Source organism: Prionailurus bengalensis, chromosome C1, assembly GCF_016509475.1.
Source record: "Prionailurus bengalensis isolate Pbe53 chromosome C1, Fcat_Pben_1.1_paternal_pri, whole genome shotgun sequence".
In the NCBI taxonomy this organism is placed as follows: Eukaryota; Metazoa; Chordata; class Mammalia; order Carnivora; family Felidae; genus Prionailurus; species Prionailurus bengalensis.
Window position 1 is genome coordinate 165,560,107 of NC_057345.1, and position 9,256 is coordinate 165,569,362.

Genomic DNA, 9,256 nt, shown 5'->3' on the forward strand with positions numbered 1-9,256 from the left:
AAGTCATAGGGTTTTAGAGTTGGAAGGGAACTGTGAGATCAAATTTGAGATTTTCATTCATCATTCATTCACTCAACAATATTTGTTGTATGTGGACTTGACAGAAACCATGCCAGAATTACCCATGGCGAATAACAGAGAAGAAGTCCCTGTGCTTAAGAAATTTACATTCTCAGTGGGAGTCAGACAATAAACAAATAAATAAATTATCAAGATAATTAAGGGCCTGTGATATATGCTCTGAAGGGAATAAACAGGGTTCTATAATAAATGGGGTGATAGAGAAGGTTTGGGTGGAAGATTGTAGTTTAGATATCATTGCTAAGAGGTGACATCTGAACTGAGAAATGAACAATAAGAAGAAGCCTGTCACTGAAGATGTTGGGGCAGAACATTCTGAAGAGGGGGGCAAGTGCAAAGGCCAACAGTGAGCCTGAAGTAGTTAGGGAAACAAAGGAGGCCAGTGTGGCAGAGTGAAGGAACAAAGGGAAGAGTGGTACCAGATGATGTGGGAGACATAGACAAGGATAGATCCAGAAGACTTTGGTTTCAACCCAAGCCACTGAAGATTTGTGAGCAGTGGAGAGATATGTATCTGTTAGATGGAGAATGGACTTGAAGAAGTAGCAAGACTGTAGGCAGTGAGACCAGTTAGGAAACTGAGGCCCAGAGAGGGAAAATAACATCATTGGTACCAGAATCAGTTCCAGAACCCAGGTTTTCTCCTCAAGGTCCAGTGTGCTTGTCATTTTTCAAATAAGAAAATGTCCAAGGAACTTTAAATTTTTTTAATGTTTATTTATTTTTGAGAGACAGAGAGTGTGAGCAGGGAAATGGCAGACAGAAAGAGAAAGACACAGAATCTGAAGAGGCTCCAGGCTCTAAGCTGTCAGCACAAACCCCAACGTGGGGCTCGAACTCACAAGCTGTGAGATCATGACCTGAGCGGAAGTCGGCTGCTTAGCTGACTGAGCCACCCAGGCGCCCCTGTCCAAGGAACTTTAATTACTGTTTATACAGGAGCATCTGGAAAGTTTATCATCTTCGTAGTCTTCAGAAAAAACATTATGGAGAGCTTTGCTCTGTGTGTGTGTGTGTGTGTGTGTGTGTGTGTGTGTGAGAAAAATTGAGAGCATCATCTTTGCATCATCTATAACTCATTTCAACAAACACATATGGCAGAGTTACCAGGTACATGGCTGTGGCATACAATGCACCATCTACCTAATCTCTGGTCCTTTCCTTTCTCCTTGCCCACAGAACCTTATTTTGTTCATGATTGCATTATACCCTTATAACATCTCTGTTTTCCACTCTCCTTTGTGGTTAAGGATAACCTAGTTTTGATGAAGTAGAATTTTGCTAAGGATTTCTGGGAAAGGTTTCCTTTTCCGAAAAAGGCTCCACTTCTTCCTACATCTCTGTCATTTTCTCCTTCCTTGATGAAACCCTGGGGATGAAAGCCACATGTTAAGATGGTGGAGCAAAGAGCTGGAAGGGGCCTGGCCCTTGATGGTTTAAAGTGAACATACCAATTGTGCAGATACTACTTGTGAACTTTGTGACATATGAGAAGATATTGATCAAACCACTGTATTTATATATTTTTTAATGTAGCTGAACACATCCTAACAAAGTCACTGTCTCGGTGGGAGACAGAGATAAATCAATATATGGTGGCTGCAACCCAATATCAATAGCTCATGAAGATGACATGGGATATTAACTAAGTGCTAGGGTGAGGCAAAGGAAGAGTTGATTTTCCTAAACAAAGGGACTATTTTTCTAAATAAAGAAATGTGGTACTTTCTTCAGGAGTAATTAAGCCATCAACTTATACAATAAAATTTCCCACCCACATAAGGCCTGAAAATCAAGGAGACACGGGACAATGGGCATTTGAATTACACCAAGAGAGGGAGCTCTAGAGGGTGTCCAATTAACTTGCAGTCAATCACCCGCAAATTAATTTGAAGAGGTGTCAGGAGATTGAGGCAAGTTGGAGCTTTCCTTGTGGATTGTGGATTTCTCTCTAAGGTTGCATCTAGAGTCAGCTCCAGGGGCTCTTGGTCCCTTTTTTTGGATTAGGTTCACAGCACATCTTCCTTCCAGCTTCTCACACCCAAAAGGGTGATTGGTCTTTGAAGTTCACCCCATTCTCAATCATGGCATCTCCATGGCTAACCAAAGTAGATGTAAAGGAGAGCTTTCTGTGTCATTTTTTTTTTCATGTCTACCTGAAAATACTGTCTGGCCCCAAGAGAGGCTTTTAACAGCTTATTCAAAGGCATAATTTGAATCAGGAGCAAAGAATGTATTCATGTGCTCATTTTCCACATTAACATTGCTCTTAAAATCTGTATTTTCTGGGGCGCCTGGGTGGCGCAGTTGGTTGAGCGTCCGACTTCAGCCAGGTCACGATCTTGCGGTCCGTGAGTTCGAGCCCCGCGTCAGGCTCTGGGCTGATGGCTCAGAGCCTGGAACCTGTTTCCGATTCTGTGTCTCCCTCTCTCTCTGCCCCTTCCCCGTTCATGCTCTGTCTCTCTCTGTCCCCCCCCCAAAAACAATCTGTATTTTCTCTCTTACACATAGACACACGGGGACACTGGACTGTCAACTTGAGGGAAAAGTCTATTTGTAATGATGACTATGTAATTTTAAAGCCCAGTGCAGCATAAGTATTATGTGTTATTCCATAAATACTCATTGTATTTCTGACTCATGGACTTAGATGGTGTTCTCTCACCTTCCATAGAAAAGGTTGGGTAACAGCCAACTTATTAAGTGACTTTATAGGGACAAGAGGAACCCTAAGCTCTCCATCCTCTTAAAATTGCCCCAAATGTATAACCACTGTATACCATCCATAACATCTAGTCTAACCTTGGACTAGATCGAGAAATCCAAGTGGGCATTATCCATAGTAATAAGTTCTGACGTGGAAAAGCATTTTACTTCATATGCTTCTGTTCTTTTGTTATCCAGCCATCAATGCATCCAGGTGTAGCCCACATTTATTGTGTCCTGATTTCAGTTATTCTGAAGTGCTTTTAGTTTGCAAAGTATCTGGGAAAATACATTAGGAAGGTTACAAAGAAAGCCTATGAATGAGCAGTCTCATACAGACACAGTCCTGGAGGCCAGACTGTTGTTCTGAGACCAGGCATGGGGGTGGCTGAGTTACTTTCTGGGGGGTCACAATGCTGATGATGAAACACCTTTATAGGTTCTGGTGGTTATAGTATTCCCTCTCAAGCCACTTACATTTTGATGTTAAAACATTATTTGTCAGAGATGTGAAAACTGGTCATGGCTCATGTTAGGGAATATAATCTTGGCTTCTTGTCCAAATGATGTCCTGAGGAACACTGGCTTTGTGGTCATTGCTGGTTGCAGGGTAGGGACTTGCAATGATTTCCAAGCTGGGTGGGAAGAGAGGAAGAAGAGATCAGTGAGTTTGTTACCAGGCAGCAGGGATATACTTTTCACAAACGCACAGTGTCTTGAAAGTTTGGTTTCCCATCACCATTTATATTCCTGAGGAATAGATGTGTCTCTCACTCCGCAGCAGTGTTTCGTGACATTTGGATTTACAATGTTCAAGTTGAAGTCTCTAGCCCCTTGCAGTCTGTCAAAAACAGCTTCTTTGTCCATTTATTTTTGTCTTCCACACCCAGTCTGAATATCTTTTGTAAATTTATACTTGACAACCCTCGTATTTCAGTAGCTGGCTTTGGTTTCACAATCTACCTTGCTTGCTCAGTTACATTAGCTGAAACAACAAATTTAATCCATGATGTCAATAGTAAATTATAGCAGAGAAGTAATATATGTCTGACATCATAAAGGTCAAGGCCATGGTAAAAACACTGCAAATTCTGGAGCCATTGTGTTTGAGCAAGCAGTGGGCTCTTACTAAACACTAACATCATGAAAATCAGATTAGCACTAAAAGCTGCATTTGGCTAATCTTATTTTTTTTTAATATCTCCTTTTTTAAATGGAAAATTTCTAAAAGCAGAAAGCTCTTCTGCTCTACACTGGGCTGTGGATTTGTTCCCATGGACATTGGCTGTGTAATTATATTTTATATTTGGTAGTGGATAAATAATTAAAACTAGAATTACTTTTCTGAAAAGATTCATTTAGAGCACACGTTTTCTATTACCATAGCAGTCGGATGGGGGAGGGGACATCGCCTCCTACCTACCTAAACTACCTTGCCATTAAAGTATCTAAATTACCTCGGTGAATTCTGAGCGCAGAAGTGGTTGATGAATTGCTTTTGCATAAATGCACTTTCCCTTTGCTAGAATCTAATTTTATGAAACACACTCGTGTGTGTGTGTGTGCGCACACACGTACACACACATACACACACACACACTCACCAAGAGACACACATATACCAAAGCAGCCGCTGAACCCTCTCAAGAAGAAAAATTGAAGGCTGGAATTTTCTCTATATAATGAAGTTTTTTTAAACGTTGCCAGTAATATAAGCATCTCTGAGGAAAGCCCAAATGGCTTCATCTCCTATAGGGAAGAGCAGCTCATGAATCACTGTTTCCATGAAGAAGTGTTTCATTCCTTAAACTGGTGCTATCAATTGTACTGGCTGATTTTTTTTTATCAGTATCAAAATTTGATTTTGGCTTAAACTCATTTATTACAAGTAAAGAAAAAATTCTTCTGCAGAGTGAACTAAAAAGCCATTCCGTGGATACGAGTCTGAAAATCCCATGCCTTTTGTGGTTATAATGTGTTTAGATGGTTTGATCTGTCATGGGCAGCCCCAGCAGCCAAGGAGGCCTCTTAAACAGCTGACAGCTCTCACTTGGCTCAGATGTATTTTCATTTGTTAATTAGGAGCATTTATTTTAGTTTCCATGTGTTCTTGCTGTGTGTTAGACATAAGAAAGATCATATATCTGAGTTCCAAGATACAATAATGTGGCACTAGGTGTGTGCGTCAGTGACAAGGGAGAAAATGTCATCACGCCCCATCTGTGCCCAGTGACAACCAGCACTTTATGAGACTATTTCTTGTGGGTCTGGAGCAATGGCTCTAAAGAATCGGAAGAAGAAAAGCTGAAAAGGAAGTGGCCTCCAGTGAGGTCTGAAGATGCCCAGCCTCTCCTCTAGTCAGGCCTCTCTGTTTTGCCTGCCTCCATTACTACCTGGAGTGATGAGTTGGCCTTGGGCCAGGGGGGAGAAAGAGTGTGGAGGCCAAGGTGCCCAAATCCCCTATTTCTAGTCCAGTTTGTTTGCCTCACTTGTAATCACCACAAGCAAGCTGAAAAAACCTAGCCCTCAAATTGACCTTGGACTATATGAACACCTGCCTCAAGATCATATAGCACTTCGAAGAAAGAAAATGTCTCCTGAAAACTGAGGTTATTGCAGTGAAGAGCTGTACATTTTTTATTTCCAAGATTTCCTTAATTTGGTAATTGATACCCATAAATATACCCTGGAGAACATGAATGAGATACAGTTCCTGCCTGCGAGAACCTTAAAATTGAAAATCATAACAAAAATACATAGCCTCTAAGTAATCTCTCAGCCTTTAATCCCTCTTTATGTCACACTGTTGCAAGGGAGATGGGAGCGTGGGGAACAGGTGCACGTCATTCACAATGGGCTTGGGAAATCTCTCACGGTGCCCGTCGATACACTGGCAGCATTGTCGGCATTAACTTACAAGGACTTACACATCAGTGCAAGATTGTTGGTGTATGTTATGCATCTTGCCTTATATCATCAACATGTGATTGCGATATTTTCCCTTCATAATCAAATAGAAAAATGATTTTCTTTCTCTAATTTTTGTTACAAAATAAAATATTATCCTACAAACTAAGTTTTGATAATTTCTGAACGGTGATTAGGTTTTTCTCTATTAAAATTTTTTTATTTTATAGGTTTTTAAAGTTTATTTATTTTAAGAGAGACAGAAAGAGAGCATGAGCAGGAGAGGGGCAGAGAGAGAGAGAGAGGAAGAGAGAGAGGGAATCCCAAGCAGACTCCTCAGGGTCAGAGCGGAGCCGACATGGGGCTCAAACTCACGAAACTTGAGATCATGCATGACCTGAGCTAAAATGAAGAGTTGGATTCTTAACCAGCAGAGCCACCCAGGCACCCCTTTAATTTTTATTTTAGAGAGAGAGCGAGGGTGGGGGGAGAGGGAGAGAGAAAGAATCTCAAGCAGGCTCCACACTCATCCTGACACAGGGCTCCATCCCACCACCCTAGTATCGTGACCTGAGCCAAAATCAAGATTCAGATGCTCAACTGACTGAGCCACCCAGTTGTCCATGTCTCTACTTTAATCCAAGAGTGTATTTTGTTTCCTGAATGACTGAATAAGTGAATTGTGGTCTGCCCACATAAACTAATGGACTTCTCTTTCACTCTAATAGTGACTAGAATTTGGAAAAATCTGCCCTCCTAGTTTGGCTTTAAAGACATGGCTTTTTGGCTTCTGGGCTATGTCGCTGCGTCTTTGGCCACATGTTAGTGGTAACTAACAGTTGTTGAGTGTTCGTGTCCTAGGCACTGTGCTTGGCACTTCGCTTGCTGGATCTCAGACAGTATCTAGTCCTTTGAGTTAGGTATTGTTATTTTCTCATTTTACAAAAGAGAAAGTGGGACTTAGCAAGACTAGGAAGGCTACCCACACAATAGGTCAGTTGCTAGCCTATGGACTAATTTCCTTTGGGTTAGGGACCCAACCCTGCTCCAAAAATCTGTTCATGAATCCAAACCCAACTGCCTCCAAATGTCACATCCCTAACTTCTACTAATCCTGCCTTAGTGTGGGTTCACATTACAAAGGCCCCTTGTGTGGATTATTCTCCCTGTTGCTCCTCTCAGTCCTAGAATGACAACCGCACTTCCTTTAAAATTTAGAAAACAGTAGTTTCCTGGGCTCGCCTCATCACCCCAAGCAAGCCTGTTAGCTGCTGCTCTTGGCAGGGGAACTGGGAACATGACGAATGATAGTGGTCTGCTCCAGGAATAAACAAACTCTTCATTATTCCATTAGCTATTTTCCATTTCCTGCTAAGCCTAACAATTTATTAGCACTATTTAAGTTAATGTATGGCTGTATTATTTTACGTATTTACTTTATATTCTTCACATGATGACATATTTAGGTGTTCAGATCCTCTGTGTGGTTTTTTTGAAGACTAAATTGGATGAGTTTGAGAGGGTAACTCTCCCAGTACTGGTAGGACCATCACTGATTCCTCTTTATGGAGCACATTTTTTTTAAAGGGCTGAAAAGAGATGATCTCAAGGCCACTGGTAACCAAGTAGGTTTGGAATGTAATGCCATGCGAGGAGAACACATGTACCCTTGCTTCTCAGTTATCCTATGCTGCAGGTAAATATTGTGTGTGTGCTGAGAGCAGCATTAGACAAGACTCAAGAAGCCCTGATTTCCAGCCTTCTACTATTTGGGGTTTTGTGAAAATCAAAAGGGTATGTAGGTGGTTTCTGTTAGGCTGTTTGGATGAGGAAGAAGAATCTCTGACTCTAGCAGAAAAGACATTTATTGCAGGATCACATGTGGACGGATAGATTGGGAGGGAAAACAGAGTCCCAAAAGGCAGAGGGCACTGTAGGGTCACTTCTGGCCATTTCTTTCTTGCTCTTCTCTCACACGCAGGTGACATGGTCTTGCCCTCATGGTATCTGTTCTCTGTGACCTTGCTGTTCTCTTGGTGTACCCAATGCTCTTTCCACACCAACTGGCTTCTTCCTTCCCTATCCTCCAAGGCTTAGAAAATGGAGGCCAAGAAGCCAAATACAGAGTGAAGAAGTGCTTTATTTGACTACCTCAAACATTTAAATTTTTTAACACATTTTTGAGAGAGAGAGAGACACAGCGTGAGCAGGGGAGGGACAGAGAAAGAGGGAGACACAGACTCTGAAGCAGGTTCCAGGCTCTGAGCTGTCAGCACAGAGCCCAACGCAGAGCTTGAACACATGAACTGCGAGATCATGACCTGAGCCATAGTCTGATGCGTAACCGACTAAGCCACCCAGGCGTCCCTGACTACCTCAACATTTAGATCAAATTTTGAATATGAATGTTTTTTGGCAAAGCATGTGCTATTGTCATATAGTTACAAGTTCACACAGTTACTTCATTCAGATGAAAACATTTGAGTTTGCAGCCACTGTCCTCTGTATATATTTTCTGTACTTCCTTCTGCATATTCATAATTTTTTTCTGTCTCTTAACTTTAACTTGGTTTTCTATGACTACTCATGCCCTTGACCCCTATCCAAATAATATGCTCTGCAATTTTTTTAGCATTTACTGTTTACCTTCATATGATCTGTTTATCTCCATTTACAGTCTTGAGAAAGAACCCTCCTATACTATACTACATTAATAGGTCAGTCCAAGGTACCTCTACTGACATGTTTATTATAAGTGAGAAAGTACTTTGTAATATGGACAGTGGTATACAAATGCAAGGTGTCCATTATCATTATTGTTATTTTGTGACAGTATATATAAGGGTCATATAGATAGATCAAACTATCACAAAAAATTCTCTCCTGGCACGTGTGATGATTTATTGCTTTGGAGTTTATCCAAAGACCTTAGCTAAGAAACACAGCAGTTAAGCTATGGACCAATTTTCTTACTGAAGTGAGCATACCCATGGGTCTTCTCTAAGCATCTATGGGGGAATAATTTCAGATTCAGACAAATGGCTCAGAGTCTCGGTTGAGTTGTGTAATGTGTAGGCACAGTCAAGGCACCCTGGAGAGACGTGGGCAGGAATGGGTCATTCAGGGGCACCTTAAAAAGAATTTGTCATTTTTGGGTACTACAAAACCATCAATGTTGAAAAACGTCAGGTGGCCTTCACTTATGCTTACAAATTTGGTCCTTTCCTTATCTTTGATACACTCAACACCTCTAATGCCATGGCAATTTACCTGTTTCACTCTGTTCCAATGTCTGTCGCCCACAGAGGTTCCAATTAAAAATAAATAACAGAAGACAAAATAAGGAGAAGAAGCTCTTCTATTTCCCACAAGCTTTGGGATTAAGGCCAGATCTTTCTCTCTCTCTGTCTCTCTCTCTGTCTCTCTCTCTGTCTCTCTCTCTGTCTCTCTCTCTGTCTCTCTCTCTCTCAATGTCTCCTTTTAGAAAGAGATAAAAATAGTCATTATCAAGGAAGCCAAACTAATAGATTAGAAGATTTTGTAAATATTTAGACTTAGCTAA